Source organism: Tasmannia lanceolata, unplaced genomic scaffold, assembly GCF_043159265.1.
Source record: "Tasmannia lanceolata isolate RefF3 unplaced genomic scaffold, GAP_Taslan_0.1 ptg000002l, whole genome shotgun sequence".
NCBI lineage: Eukaryota > Viridiplantae > Streptophyta > Magnoliopsida > Canellales > Winteraceae > Tasmannia > Tasmannia lanceolata.
In genome coordinates this window covers 5,164,169-5,181,213 of record NW_027518679.1, presented here as the reverse complement: position 1 = coordinate 5,181,213, position 17,045 = coordinate 5,164,169, and the positions used below count along the sequence as shown (strand labels likewise).

Genomic DNA, 17,045 nt, shown 5'->3' with positions numbered 1-17,045 from the left:
CAAAAGGAAAGGCGAGTCAAAGACTCTCTAATAAATCCAACTGAAAGTACAAATGAGTCTAAGACTCTCTAAGAAAACTGCGAAAGAAATAAATGAGTCAAAGACTCTCTAATAACATCACCAAAGGAATAAATGAACCAAAGATTCTCAGAAAGAAAAGGAAACACGATTCAAAGACTCTCTAAGAGAGAAGAAAACACGAGTCAAAGACTCCACTGACAACAACTAAAGGATATACGAGTCAAAGACTCTCTAAGAGATGAAAACACGAGTCAAAGACTCCACTGACAACAACTAAAGGATATACAAGTCAAAGACTCTCTACGAGATGGAAACACGAGTCAAAGACTCTAAAAATACCGACTAAAGGATAAATGAGTCAAAGACTCTCTAAAGGAGAAAGATTGAGTCAGAACTCTTTAATAACAACACCTGAAAGACAAAGGAGTCCAAGACTCTCCTACAACACTACTGAAAAGACAAATGAGTCAAAGACTCTCTAATAACGCCACCTAAGAGGCGAATGAGTCAAAGACTCTCTAATAACACTATTTAAAGGATGAATGAGTCAAAGACTCTCTAATCAAGGCTGACTCCTATGCGAATGGACTATCGACTAAGGAGAAGCTTACAAGCAAAAGGAATAAGAGACCTTGTGCATATTTGGCAAAGGTAAAACACCCAACCGGGCCGGACAGCTACCTAGCCCTAGGGTGCAACAAATGTGCAACCCAATACCCATAAGGGTAAGGGTATGAAGCCAAGCCGAGTAGGGTGTTCTTCCAAAACCAAACGACGCACAAAGAGGAGGTTTGGCAAGAGAATGAGACCGGGCGGGTCTAAAAGGAATAAGAGACCTTGTGCATATTTGGCAAAGGTAAAAACACCCAGCCGGGCCGGACAGCTACCTAGCCCCAGGGTGCAACAAATGTGCAACCCAATACCCATAAGGGTAGGGGTATGAAGCCAAGCCGAGTAGGGTGTTCTCCCAAAACCAAACGGTGCACAAAGAGGACTAACGAGAGAATGAGACCGGGCGGGTCTCCCAAACACACACAAAGACGGGCTCCAAGTAACCTTATCATTGCCCCTGCAAGGGGTAATCAAGGCTAAGACAACTAATTGACCAAATTGGTCTCTAATTAACAGAGGAACAAACTGAGGTGCAATCTCAGAGAGGATTCTACAAATGAGGCTTGCCTCCAAAGGAGAATTGCCTAACGAGACAGAGTACGCCTCCTAGTACAGGTTCTATTATCTAAAGAAGTCTAGAAGACTGCGCTAGTCCACCAAGAGAGTAGAAAAGAATTACTAGGCAATCTCAAATTCAAATTCAAATAGCATGATAAACAACATTAATTAGCCCAGACCAGCCGCTGGGTAGCCTAATGAAGTAAAAACAATATCAAACACTTCAAAACCAACCACAAACCCCAATACGGGGACTCCAATGAAATCAGATGATGCCAAAGTAATCATCTGATTTCCTACACATATAATATTTCTACAAACTGCCTTGAAATCAGACAATATTCGTGTCAAGGACATCGAATAGTGCAAATCGTCTGATTTCCTTCTTCAATTAAACAATTTATTTAAAATAAAAATAATTAGCCCAGACCAGCCGCTGAGTAGCCTAATGAAATAAATAAATGATATTAAACACTTCAAAGCTAACCACAAAGCACAAAGAGGCAAAAATCAATTTGTAAAACTACAGCATCAATGAATCGAATTAAAAATACCTTGTATTAAAACCTCTCTGTAACATAATTATGATCTCCTTTTCAGAAATTCTCATATAGAAAGATAGTATCAAAGTAAAAATTTATGCATATATAGATCAAAAATTTCCAAACATGAGGCAAACAGGCAAACAGATATAGATCCAGATGAATTACTCATACAAAGAAACTTACCTAATCAAATGGAATTTGAGCTGAACTACCTTTTCTTTTGAAAGTTGGATTGAAACCTGTGGGTTAAGCTGAGGGCAACCAAAGATTGAGGAGCCCATCCTTTCTCTATGAATAAGGGATTGAGAACGACCTGTTGGGGTTTCGAAGAAACCTATGCGTTCTCCATTCCAAAAACCATGAGATGCAGCTGAGGTGGAACAGCCAACGGCTTCCTTGCAAAGTCCTCTTCTACTGGGGAAGGTTGACCGTAGCTTGAATCTGGAGAGGGAGGGAGCTCAAATTCGGCAACACTTTCGAGGTTTTCTGGCACATAGTCATGAACATCTAGGAGATTTGTAACACAACCCATCTCATCAGCTACAAAAGGAAAATCCAGAATGTATCTCCATTTACCATCCACAACGAACTTATACTGGTAGATGCCAGATGGGAGGACCAACAGAATGGACTGATCCTTGCCTGATCTTTGCAAAATTTTCCTTGAGGACCAATTGTCCCATGATCCCTTCACTACAACATCATTACCTCCATAGTTCATTATGATCATTGCAAGGATTCTTTGCTCTGGGGAATGATCCAGAGGATCATGGGTGTCATTCATTCATGGTTGGTTGTAAACTGGGGGAACATCTGCAGCCCTCTGCAAGGGCGCTACAGGAACCTGAGGAGTAAACATAAGAGGAGATTGAATCCTTCTAGGACTTTCAGGTGGCGCATTCCCCATCAAATCCAATGACAAAACGCGGGCCTTCCGATTCGAGCTCTCTGGAAAATCATTTCTAAAACCTAGATAACGATCGGATCTTCTAGAAGGCTCCTCTCCTCCATTAATACCATCTTCTCTTCCATTCACATTCCCTATTTTTGTTATTTTTTATTTTTTAAAAATCTGAAGATCTGAAGACCAAGGCTTAGAAAATAACACAGAGAGAAGGGTTTTCAGAAAATGCCATCGATCTTTGGGTTATTTATGGAGATTGACACGCCGGAAAGTGGTTCTCCGACAAGCAGTTTTCAGAAAACTGGGTTTTGAAGATACAGAGATCGGAAAAGGGAGCTCTCCCTTTCTCTGTAATCTCTCTCCCTCTGTTATGAAAATGAAAAACTCCCTAGATCTCTCTCTATTTCAGATCTAAAACAAAATCAGATCTGGAAAAATACCTGAAAGGAAATCAAGGTTTCCATGGAGTGGAGCGGCTCTTTATGCCAGATTCCGGCATAAATTGCCGGAGAAAGTGAAGGCCGGCGAGCTCTCTCTCTCTCTCTCTGCTGGAAACAAAATAATGAGGGGAAATCGTCAGATCTGGTTTGGGTTAGGAAATAGAGAAGAACATGGGGAAGGGATTCGGCCAGAGATGGTCGACGATCGCGGTGGTGATCGGAGATGGGAATATGACCAGAGCCTTGGGGAAGATGATCGGAAATCTACCGAAGCTCCAAGGTCTGGCCGGAGATACTAATCGGAGAAGAAAATCCCCCAAAACCCCTTTCTCCCTCTCTGCTTAACGAAAATGAATCTCTCCTTCCCGATCTTTTTATTTATCCTTCTTTTGAGCAAAGAGGAGGGGAAGGCTAGCCGGATTCCGGCCGGGTCTTGCCGGAGAAGAAGATGGGAGAAGAATCCGATCTAGGGTTTAGTTTTTTTTTTTTTTTTTTCGCACTCTCTCTCCTTCTCTTTTCTACGAAAAAATGAGATCCCTCCTCCATTTTTCATTTGATTTTTTTTTATATTAAAAACCAGGTTGCTGATATTAGCACTACCCGTTTGATGGGCGCACAAATGTTGATGGGCGCGCGAATCAAGCGCGGCCCGGACGGGATTATGCACTCCCCTTTTTATATGAAAATGATATATTTGTCTCCCTTTTTCCCGTGGACAACCCCCTTTTCAGATGAATTCACTCCCCTTTTTGGTCTGCATTGCGCTCACTCTCTTGACCTGTTCACTGAGCAAACGCGCTCGAATCTTGACGAAATTTTACGGAGGTCTATGAGAGACCCTAAACTACCCCAGGATTTAATTTGGGACCCCAGCTCACTGATTTGACGAGGCTTTGTACAAGCAACTCGAACCCGGGTCCGGTCAAAATGGGGTGTCTACAGATGCCCCTCTTTGGCAGAGCGTGTGTAACACGCGAATGGCAAAGCTGAACAGACGACACATTTTGACTGACCCGAAAGCAAAACAAAGCAAATTTTTTTTTATTTTTTTATCTTATTTTTGGTTCTAAGAACAGTATTTATAAGGGTAAGACTCTACCAACAATAAGGAGATAGCCTCTCACCGACTCTTAACCCAGCAACTAAGACATCTCAAAGAGATAGTCTCTCTCTAACGCTCACGACTCAACTATTTAAGCTAGTTAACAAAAGACGAACGAACGATTACAGAAACACAAACACTTTTTTTTTATCAGGCTAAGCCAAAGTAAACATAACAATTGCTCAAAGAGTACAAACCAAACAAACAAACCAATCACTTAAATTACTCAAAGAGCTTTCATTTTTTTTTTTTTTTAAACAACGTTGCAATTTTTCTAAGACAAGCACAAACTCAAGCACTCAAAGAGTTTTTCCATTTTAGAAACCTGCAAAAATAGGCCAAAGACCAATGTAGTGAAACTCATCCAAAACAAGTTCAAAACCAAACACTCAAAGAGTTTTTTTTTTTTTATATCATGCGGATCAGTCTAAGACTTGACCAATTATTAGGGTATTCGAATATTTGAGCTAAACTCAAACATCTAATACCAAAGGCGAGACTAAGTCTCAAGCCTAGCGATAGTTATACAGATCATTTCTGAAAATATATCTGTTTAACTATCCGAGTAACTCTGACTCCTCTCTTTCAAGGTAGCGAATCACTCCGGATCACGTGGTTCTGCTAAACAGTTCCACATAAACCCAAATTCGTATGCCCTGCTAAACAGTCCCATACAAACCTCTTCGCAGATACACATGACTCCTAACACGTTAGGAAGCTGCACATTGCGGAACGATGATTAGGTAAGTCACTACTTGACATTACAATACTAATCATCAGGGTACTAAATACTCGGAAGAAGGAAGAAAAGACCAATCCGTGTAACATAGGATCGGAAATATTTTTCCTATTAAAACATTTCAAAAAGACCAAACCGTGTAACACAGGTTGGGTAACTTCCAACTCTATTAAAATCTTTCAAAAAGACCAAACCATGTAACACGGGTTCGGTAATTTCCATCTCTATTAAAATCTTTCAAAAAGACCAAACCGTGTAACACAGGTTCGGTAATTTCCATCTCTATTAAAATCTTATAAAAAGACCAAACCGTGTAACACAGGTCCGGTAATTTACAATTCTGTTAAAATCTTTCAAAACGACCAAACCGTGTAACACAGGTCCGGTAATTTACAATTCTGTTAAAATCTTTCAAAACGACCAAACCGTGTAACACAGGTCCGGTAACTTATCTTGTCGATCAGTCTAAAACTTACTCGACCATTTAAAGGGGTACTCGAATATTCGAGCTAAACTCAAACTTCTAATACCCGAGGCGAGACTAAGTCTCAAGCCCAGCGATAGTTATACAGATCATTGCTGAAAATAAATCTGTTTAACTATCCGAGTAATTCTGACTCCTCTCTTTCAAGGTAGCGAATCACTCCGGATCACGCGGTTCTGCTAAACAGTTCCACGTAAACCCAAATTTGTATGTCCTGCTAAACAGTCTCATACAAACCTCTTCACAGATACGCATGACTCCTAACACGTTAGGAAGCTGCACATTGCGGAACGATGATTAGGTAAGTCACTACTTGACATTACACTACTAATCATCGGGGGAGAAGGAAGAAAAGACCAATCCGTGTAACACAGGATCAGCAATTTTTCCCCAATTAAAAACCCTCAAAAAGACCAAATCATGTAACACAAGTTCAATAATTTTCATACTTCTTAAAAACACTGAAAGAGTTTTTGTCATCGAATTAAAACTTTGTCAAAGCAAACAAAAACCAAACTCTCAAAGAGTACAAATCAGATAAGTACACACTAATCACTCAAAGAGCTTTTTGTTTTTTTTTTTTTTTTTTTTAAATTTTGTCAAAACAAGTGCAAACCAAAGGTTTTTTTTTTTTATAATGGAAGAAAATATCAAACCGTGTAACACAGAATATAGTAATTTCTTCCTTTATTGAAAACTTTCTAAAACCATGGAAGAAAAATCAAACCGTGGAACACGGAATCATCAATTTCTATCCTTATTAAAAATCTTCAAAAGGAATGAAGAATTTACCATCTTTGATTGATTTCAATAATGGGCCAGTCATCTCTTACCGAGAATAACTACGAGCGCATGATCTTTGCTGAAAGCAAAACTCAAGTAGATTGATGAGATTTTCAGGTGCTGACTCTTTTTAACAGGTGAAAAGCATTCTGATGAGGTTTGAAGGATGCAGGAGTAGATTCTATACTCCGCTGGGAATTGAGGTTTCTGAAACTGACTCCTGAAGGTACAATTTGATCAAGGAATTCAACTCAAAGAGTATGCTCAAGCTTCTCTGGTTTCTATTGGCTAAGAATAGATATCTCAGTTATCATTGTGTAATATCTTTTATGACGCAAGTCATAAAAGATGCCCCTAGTATGATGTGCTTCCATGACAAGGTCTTAAGAAAGCAAAACCGAGGTAAGTAGGAAAAATTTGAGTTTGCATGGGTTCTTTCTTTGGTATAGTGGTAAAACCAACTTCACAAAGGCTAGATCTAAGATTCTTCATTTTGCTGAATATTACTTAAGGCTTGATGTCTCTGGTAGGTTTGGACCAAATGTTTCTTGCCCTTTCCTTGATTCTTAAACCAGGATCTACTCTAGATTTTTCTTTACATTTCGGAAGGTGTACACCCATTCTTTTCAGTGCCAAACACTTTGGATTCTAAAAGAAAACAATGATAAACAAGGAACAGACTCCTGAGGACTCTTTCAAAGAAGAGTTACAATATTCAAGGGACTTGACTAAATTTTGATTCACTCTTAAATCAAATGTATCATTTTTTAAATGGTAAGGTCAGCCACTCTTAGAGTAGTCTCAAAAACCAAGTCAAGATGCTCTAATTTCCTCCATCGGGATTTCCGTCATGGTTATTACCCCCTTTGGGTTGCTCGGTTTTAATGCCCCTAGTTTAAAAAGGTGTCAAAGTAAATCTCGCTGACACTATTCGGATTCCAAGATCCTACCCTATGTAGTGATTGTTTCTCTGTCTTCTTGAGTCTCCTCTTCAAAAGAAGTCACAACTTTTAATTTTCAAGTTTTCAGTCTAAAAGACCACTTGTCTCAACTTTTGCTTGCACTCAAACTTGGGAATTCTACGTAACTGAGGAACTCCTTCTGCTTCTATTCAACTCAACTTTTCGTGGGAAGTCTTTGCCTTTGACTAGATTGCATCTTCAAGTTTTCAATCCAGCAGACCGCTACCCTTACTTTACATAAGCCAATCTCTTTGGTTATTGACTTAGCAAGAAAATGTTTTTATCTAGGCCGCCCTTTCGGGTTTTCAACCTAGCGGGTCCTCAGACTCTCATTCTTTTCTTTCTGTTTTTCTTTTCATTCGCCTTGAACCTTTGCTTGTTTCAGCAGAATGACTTTCTAGGTGGGCTTGGGTTCAAAAGGGTTGAATACCTAAGGTTCTAAGGATTTGGACCGAATCTGGTCTAGCCAGACTACCTACGTATCCCAAAAATGGAGGATCAAGTCCGCGTAGTTCACTTTGGGATTTTTCAAAGAATGGTTTAGCATTTAGCTTCAAAATTTTGAAAAGGGATTTTATCCCAAGGTTTGACCGAACTTGAATTAATCAAGTTGCCTACGTACCCCTGAAGAGTTGGGGATCAGGTCCGACGTAGTTCGGGTGCATAAATGCCCCGGGTTTATAATGTGTTTGAAAAGAAGTTGTTTTAATTTTGCTTTTGGCCCAAAGGGTTTACAAATGGATTTTAAAACATTAGGATTTTGGCTATAAAAGCTCAAACGATCAAGGATGGCCTCCTGATGTATTTGATGTACAAGCTCTTTTGTTTAAGGTTCAAAAGCTTTGAAATTTTTTATTTTTTTTTCGAGGAGTCTGGCGATTTTCTGGCAAAACTTCAACCACTGTGCTCCACTCCCTCTGAAAATCTTCTCTCAATATTTCATCAACTCCACAGGATGTCTGACGTTTCCACTTTTTAAAATCTTCACTTTCAACTAAATGTTTAAATCCAATGGAGTCTTGCTCTGCTCAACAACAGGGTATTCTCCTGGTTTATCCTTATAGGATCAAGCAAGACTACCTCAAACCCCTCTAAACAGGTTTATCAATTCTTTGCGCTCCTCGGGAGATAAAGTTTTGCCACTCCATCTTTTCCGAGTTTTGAATTTCGATACCACTATCAATGGCTTCGATTTCTTCTTTAAGTGGCTATGCTCGACGCTCTTTCTCTAGTTTGATCATTTTTCAAATCTCAAGAGAAATTTTGTCTGCATTCTCATCCGAGAAGGGTGTCTTTAGTTATTTAAACATTAAATCTAAGAGTGAATCATAGAGTATCAAAGATACGAAATCAACAATTTTATTGAATTGAAGACTGTAAGTACATTGATGATTTTTAACACACCTCAATGGGCTTCTACATCAGACTTAACAGAAGACTGACTATGTATAAGAAAGACTGACAGATATGCCACTCTTTTTTTTTTCTTTTAACATCTACGGAACTGAACTTTTTCAACTTAGAGAGAAGAAAGTTCATGTACACTCAATGAAAGGCAAATCTAAAGACACAGGACACTTCTTCAAAGGTAGTGAACTGACACTAAAAGTTTATAGGTGATACACCTTTCCTCATGAGAATGATAACTATAAAGTTCGATCCTGGAGTAGGAATCCCAGAAAAGGCAATTCCACAAGGTCTAGGTTAAATGGGGCAACAAAAGGCTTATGTTGACAATGTGGGTAAAACAATAGACTGCCTGGATCAAGTATGATTGGAAATGGTCAGTCTTTAGAAAGAATGGTCTTTCGCTAAACATAGACTCTTGACTTGGAAGCACACACACTAGATCAATAGTCATGGGATAAAGATTCTGAACAAATAGAGAAAAGAGTAATCTTGAAACACACCAAAGCGTATTTTATTCTGAAAATCAAAGAAATACTGTCTATGAAGATTAAAGAAAAATAGACAGTGATAATATGACCTACATCAACAGGGTCTCAATGAATTCTCAATCCACACCTTTAAGTTTTTTTTAGTATAACTGCTCTTCTTTTGGGAATGAAAGAGTCAGGGACGATAAACATCCCTAATCAAAATAAGTTTTGATCTCAGCAACGATCATGCACTCAAAGAATACAGGTAAGATCAAACTTTTTCTTCAATGATTTCGATATGATCCAAAGGTAAAAGATATATGATAGGTAAACATGGATCAATGAAAAAAACAATGGCTCAGATAATAGACCATGGCCATAAGAATGACAAAAGTAGGGTCAAAGACCAGATCTAAAATTTGAATGATGGATATCAACAACTGTACGATCAATATGATAAAAAATGATAGACCATGGTCATAAGGACACCAAACGAGCTATCGGCTAGATCTCAAGATAAAGCAGGTAAGGATCTAATCCTACTGAGCAATGTCTATATGGGAATCAAGACAAAGTAGACTGACTCCAAAGGATAGCAATCATGCTTAACATGTTTTTGGATAAAATCCAGCAGCATAACGGCTATACGATGAGGTCAAGGTCCAGACTAAGTAAACTGACTCTAAAGAGTAGCAGTCATGCTCAAAATGTACTGCGAAAAATTCGACAGCATAACGACTAAACAAGAAAGCCCATGGTAAGGTAAACTCATGGTTTTCCTAACTCTAATAAACAGCGGTCATGCTCAAAAAAATTCTGGATAAAATCCGGCTGCATAACGGCTATACAAGGGATCATCCTAGCTCAATCGAAAGTATATGAATAATGATTACTATAAAAAGGTGATCAACAGATGAACTAACCCAAGGTAAGAATATACAACAATGGGTCAAACCCTATAATCAACAGATCAAAGACTAAACCTGGCCAAGGTAATGGCGGTAAAAAGCCATTGACTAGATCTATATCTGAATTCGAGATGGATACAACTGATTGAAATGAATAAGAAATCTCTGACTAAGAGAAGAACCATAATATACATGATCAGTATATATAGGTACATACACATACACACAAATCCTAACCAGGGGCACCAGCCCTAATTCTAATCTAGCTAAGTCAAGAAAATCTCGACTCAAGACAGACTGATAAGTGTACTAGGACCGCGTCGTAGCCATATAAAATGAACTACCCTAGTCTACAAATGGGGCAAAGCTCCTAACTCTAGGCTCCACATGTGTGAGCAACACATGTTCGACCCTAAATGGATGCAATATACTTTTTATAAACAAGGGTACTTCCTAGTTGGATTTCACTAGATCAGTAAGTATATATATAATATATATAAAACAAAGTAGGGCTCCGGACTCAATCTAAAGGGTACTATGCGTATGAAACATACTTAATATGTATAACTCAAGTGCACCGAGTGTTATACATAGTATGCTTCATTGCTCATCGGCTGCTGTAAACACAAGTGCACCGAGTGTTTACGGCTGCAGCGCTGGCGCATAGCTTGGAAATAAATTCAACAGTACCATCAGGGTGAAGACATCCCAGTCGGGTACGCATCGAATCTATCCCATGGAGCCAAGAAGGAAAAACAAAAAATAATAAAAGAAATAACAAATATGATAATGCATGAAGTGTAGTGTGTGAATCCCTTGTTTTAATTATGCACCTATCTGGTGCCCCTGGATTCTAACGATAGAGTTCCCATTTAAAATGATTTAATCCCAAATTTCTCCAAAGTTAGTAAAAATGGCATTTTTATAGAGTTAGGCAATGTTCCAAGAAATCCCCAGCAGAGTCGCCAGCCTGTGGACCCCGATCCGAGATAGGCGGCGAGGGCGAGGGAACGGGTCCCTAACACCATCTGGATCATCCACGTGTGTGGAGAGCTCTACCAAGGAACTCTCAAAACGGATGCCACCCTCATAGCATAGCACGAGTGGCGATATATAAAAAGAAAGAGATATGTCTCGATCCGGAGCCAAGGCTCGAAACCAAGACATACCTGAAATAAACTCAGAGTCGCCATCCATGGATATGCCATGGAACCCTAAAATCAAATCCTCTGTGCAATGGATAACCAGAAATATATATGGGTTCGTGCCTGGTTACGAATGGGGAAGGTCTGAGAGCACCCCCAATTCGTCCGAGTGCAAGCACTTGGTCTCTTATGCCATTTTTATTAACTTCAAAGAAGTTTGGGTAAAAATCATGTGAAATGGGAACAATCCTCAGGAGTCGTCTACCTAAGCATGCATTTCCTGAAGATAAAAATAATAAACACACATAAAATAAAATGAAAGATGTGCCACCTAAGCATAGCTAGGTTATGAGAGACATGCCTAAAAGGTGTCTAAGTTCTGATGTGCAAACACATGCAAGCTATAGCTAAAGGTATAGAATCAGTACAATAAAGTAAGAAAACACATCAAATCCTACAATAACAGCACAACAAGTCCTAAGACTCTAAAACATTAGCCCGAGTCCTCGGATGGTCTGGTATTCATCCAAAGAAGCCTACGTATCCCCGCCTCCACGAGAATCAAGGCAACGTAGTTCTTCGCGCCTATTCTAAGCTAGGATGCCTAAGACACCTAGACCTCTATCCTAGACTCGATCTAAAAGACCGGACCAATTATTAAAGTTTATTGTAGGATTATTTAAATTCCAGTGAATTGTGGATTTTAGGACACCCTATATGCCCTAATTAAATGCAGATTAGCCCTAAGCTAATGCAGGTGGTTCCTACAACCTATGTGTAACTAGGCTGTATTTCCTAAGGAAAACCAAGGGTGGACTAGCGTATCCTACTCTAGTCATCAGTCGGCGATGTGAATCGCCAACTGACCGGACGGAGGCGCTCCTATAACTCTAGGACAAACCCCTAACTCTAAAACAAACACAAACAAGCACACAACAAATCCAAGACAAACTTCTAACTCTAAAACAAGCACACAACAAACAAACAAACAAACAACCTATCAAAAGACACAACCTAACTCTAAAACTCTCTATCTAGGAGAAACTCCTAACTCTAGAGGAAGATCTTTTGAAAACAAGATCTTAAAGGTTTTTGAAGAAGGTTTAAAACATTTATTTACAAAAAAGTTTGGCTGGACTTGGGATGTAAATCCCAAGCTGCACTACGTACCTCGGAAGAGGATCAAGCCAACGTAGTTCGAAACGAACTCTCAAACTAACAAACACTTACAGCAAATCAACTATTTTTTATGTTTTAAGTTTCTAATGTTTTTGAGATTTTTAATGACTTCAATGCTTATGGATTTTAAAATTTCTGATGTTTTCTCCCTTTTGGCCAAAGACCGGAGAGAATATACAAGCAAAACCCTAGGGCCAAACCCTAGGGTGAATAAGGGAAACTATGCTCTAATATCACCGTTATAAGAGCAAACGAGTCAAAGACTCTCTAATAAGAGTAACTGAAAACACTGAAAATGAGATAACGGAGTCAAAGACTCTCTAATGACTGCAAAAGGAAAAGCGAGTCAAAGACTCTCTAATAAATCCAACTGAAAGTACAAATGAGTCTAAGACTCTCTAAGAAAACTGCGAAAGAAATAAATGAGTCAAAGACTCTCTAATAACATCACCAAAGGAATAAATGAACCAAAGATTCTCTGAAAGAAAAGGAAACACGATTCAAAGACTCTCTAAGAGAGAAGAAAACACGAGTCAAAGACTCCACTGACAACAACTAAAGGATATACGAGTCAAAGACTCTCTAAGAGATGAAAACACGAGTCAAAGACTCCACTGAGAACAACTAAAGGATATACAAGTCAAAGACTCTCTAAGAGATGGAAACACGAGTCAAAGACTCTAAAAACACCGACCAAAGGATAAATGAGTCAAAGACTCTCTAAAAGAGAAAGATTGAGTCAGAACTCTTTAATAACAACACCTGAAAGACAAAGGAGTCCAAGACTCTCCTACAACACTACTGAAAAGACAAATGAGTCAAAGACTCTCTAATAACGCCACCTAAGAGGCGAATGAGTCAAAGACTCTCTAATAACACTATTTAAAGGATGAATGAGTCAAAGACTCTCTAATCAAGGCTGACTCCTATGCGAATGGACTATCGACTAAGGAGAAGCTTACAAGCAAAAAGAATAAGAGACCATGTGCATATTTGGCAAAGGTAAAACACCCAACCGGGCCGGACAGCTACCTAGCCCTAGGGTGCAACAAATTTGCAACCCAATACCCATAAGGGTAAGGGTATGAAGTCAAGCCGAGTAGGGTGTTCTTCCAAAACCAAACGGCGCACAAAGAGGAGGTTTGGCAAGAGAATGAGACCGGGCGGGTCTAAAAGGAATAAGAGACCTTGTGCATATTTGGCAAAGGTAAAAACACCCAGCCGGGCCGGACAGCTACCTAGCCCCAGGGTGCAACAAATGTGCAACCCAATACCCATAAGGGTAGGGGTATGAAGCCAAGCCGAGTAGGGTGTTCTCCCAAAACCAAACGGTGCACAAAGAGGACTAACGAGAGAATGAGACCAGGCGGGTCTCCCAAACACACACAAAGACGGGCTCCAAGTAACCTTATCATTGCCCCTGCAAGGGGTAATCAAGGCTAAGACAACTAATTGACCAAATTGGTCTCTAATTAACAGAGGAACAAACTGAGGTGCAATCTCAGAGAGGATTCTACAAATGAGGCTTGCCTCCAAAGGAGAATTGCCTAACGAGACAGAGTACGCCTCATAGTACAGGTTCTATTATCTAAAGAAGTCTAGAAGACTGCGCTAGTCCACCAAGAGAGTAGAAAAGAATTACTAGGCAATCTCAAATTCAAATTCAAATAGCATGATAAACAACATTAATTAACCCAGACCAGCCGCTGGGTAGCCTAATGAAGTAAAAACAATATCAAACACTTCAAAACCAACCACAAACCCCAATACGGGGACTCCAATGAAATCAGATGATGCCAAAGTAATCATCTGATTTCCTACACATATAATATTTCTACAAACCGCCTTGAAATCAAACAATATTCGTGTCAAGGACATCGAATAGTGCAAATCGTCTGATTTCCTTCTTCAATTAAACAATTTATTTAAAATAAAAATAATTAGCCCAGACCAGCCGCTGGGTAGCCTAATGAAATAAATAAATGATATTAAACACTTCAAAGCCAACCACAAAGCACAAAGAGGCAAAAATCAATTTGTAAAACTACAGCATCAATGAATCAAATTAAAAATACCTTGTATTAAAACCTCTCTGTAACAGAATTATGATCTCCTTTTCAGAAATTCTCATATAGAAAGATAGTATCAAAGTAAAAATTTTTGCATATATAGATCAAAAATTTCCAAACATGAGGCAAACAGGCAAACAGATATAGATCCAGATGAATTACTCATACAAAGAAACTTACCTAATCAAATGGAATTTGAGCTGAACTACCTTTTCTTTTGAAAGTTGGATTGAAACCTGTGGGTTAAGCTGAGGGCAACCAAAGATTGAGGAGCCCATCCTTTCTCTATGAATAAGGGATTGAGAACGACCTGTTGGGGTTTCGAAGAAACCTATGCGTTCTCCATTCCAAAAACCATGAGATGCAGCTGAGGTGGAACAGCCAACGGCTTCCTTGCAAAGTCCTCTTCTACTGGGGAAGGTTGACCGTAGCTTGAATCTGGAGAGGGAGGGAGCTCAAATTCGGCAACACTTTTGAGGTTTTCTGGCACATAGTCATGAACATCTAGGAGATTTGTAACACAACCCATCTCATCAGCTACAAAAGGAAAATCCAGAATGTATCTCCATTTACCATCCACAACGAACTTATACTGGTAGATGCCAGATGGGAGGAGCAACAGAATGGAATGATCCTTGCCTGATCTTTGCAAAATTTTCCTTGAGGACCAATTGTCCCATGATCCCTTCACTACAACATCATTACCTCCATAGTTCATTATGATCATTGCAAGGATTCTATGCTCTGGGGAATGATCCAGAGGATCATGGGTGTCATTCATCCATGGTTGGTTGTAAACTGGGGGAACATCTGCAGCCCTCTGCAAGGGCGCTACAGGAACCTGAGGAGTAAACATAAGAGGAGATTGAATCCTTCTAGGACTTTCAGGTGGCGCATTCCCCATCAAATCCAATGACAAAACGCGGGCCTTCCGATTCGAGCTCTCTAGAAAATCATTTCTAAAACCTAGATAACGATCGGATCTTCTAGAAGGCTCCTCTCCTCCATTAATACCATCTTCTCTTCCATTCACATTCCCTATTTTTTTTTTTTTTTTTTTTTTTAAATCTGAAGATCTGAAGACCAAGGCTTAGAAAATAACACAGAGAGAAGGGTTTTCAGAAAATGCCATCGATCTTTGGGTTATTTATGGAGATTGACACGCCGGAAAGTGGTTCTCCGACAAGCAGTTTTCAGAAAACTGGGTTTTGAAGATACAGAGATCGGAAAAGGGAGCTCTCCCTTTCTCTGTAATCTCTCTCCCTCTGTTATGAAAATGAAAAACTCCCTAGATCTCTCTCTATTTCAGATCTAAAACAAAATCAGATCTGGAAAAATACCTGAAAGGAAATCAAGGTTTCCATGGAGTGGAGCGGCTCTTTATGCCAGATTCCGGCATAAATTGACGGAGAAAGTGAAGGCCGGCGAGCTCTCTCTCTCTCTCTCTGCTGGAAACAAAATAATGAGGGGAAATCGTCAGATCTGGTTTGGGATAGGAAATAGAGAAGAACATGGGGAAGGGATTCGGCCAGAGATGGTCGACGATCGCGGTGGTGATCGGAGATGGGAATATGACCAGAGCCTTGGGGAAGATGATCGGAAATCTACCGAAGCTCCAAGGTCTGGCCGGAGATACTAATCGGAGAAGAAAATCCCCCAAAACCCCTTTCTCCCTCTCTGCTTGACGAAAATGAATCTCTCCTTCCCGATCTTTTTATTTATCCTTCTTTTGAGCAAAGAGGAGGGGAAGACGAGCCGGATTCCGGCCGGGTCTTGCCGGAGAAGAAGATGGGAGAAGAATCCGATCTAGGGTTTAGTTTTTTTTTTTTTTTCGCACTCTCTCTCCTTCTCTTTTCTACGAAAAAATGAGATCCCTCCTCCATTTTTCATTTGATTTTTTTTATATTAAAAACCAGGTTGCTGATATTAGCACTACCCGTTTGATGGGCGCACAAATGTTGATGGGCGCGCGAATCAAGCGCGGCCTGGACGGGATTATGCACTCCCCTTTTTATATGAAAATGATATATTTGTCTCCCTTTTTCCCGTGGACAACCCCCTTTTCAGATGAATTCACTCCCCTTTTTGGTTTGCATTGCGCTCACTCTCTTGACCTGTTTACTGAGCAAACGCGCTCGAATCTTGACAAAATTTTACGGAGGTCTATGAGAGACCCTAAACTACCCCAGGATTTAATTTGGGACCCCAGCTCACTGATTTGATGAGGCTTTGTACAAGCAACTCGAACCCGGGTCCGGTCAAAATGGGGTGTCTACACTCATCCCTATCACAAAACTTGGCTAAAAGATCCTTGGCACTATCTCTAGGGTTTCCTACGTCTAAAAGATGGATGTCATACTATTTTTTCAATCTCCCTCATGCGTCACCTAAATCTAAGATTCAATATCATCTCATCCTAATCTGAAAACATGGCTAAAAGATCCTTGTCAGCATTTCTAGGGTTTTTTATGTCTAAAAGATGAATATTTTGTAAAGTTTATAAAATAAGAAACTTTCTATTTCTTCATTCTCCATCCTTCATCAACAAATTCTAAGATTAAATTTCATCTCATCCTCATCCCAAAACTTGCCTAAAAGCTCATTCACACTATCTCTAGGGTTTCCTATGTCTAAAAAATGGATGTCTTACAAAGTTTTTAAATTAAGAAACTTTCTATTTTTTCAATCTCCATCATGCGTCAACTAAATCTAAG

The 17,045-nt window shown here is 39.6% G+C and overlaps 2 pseudogenes; both read right to left on the bottom strand.

Moving 5' to 3' along the window:
- Window positions 1-1,944: 1,944 nt before the first annotated feature.
- Window positions 1,945-2,872, bottom strand: LOC143887672 (SNF1-related protein kinase regulatory subunit beta-1 pseudogene; annotated as a pseudogene).
- Window positions 2,873-14,536: 11,664 nt separating this feature from the next.
- LOC143887667 (SNF1-related protein kinase regulatory subunit beta-1 pseudogene) lies at window positions 14,537-15,463 on the bottom strand (annotated as a pseudogene).
- Between the last annotated feature and the right edge of the window lie 1,582 nt (window positions 15,464-17,045).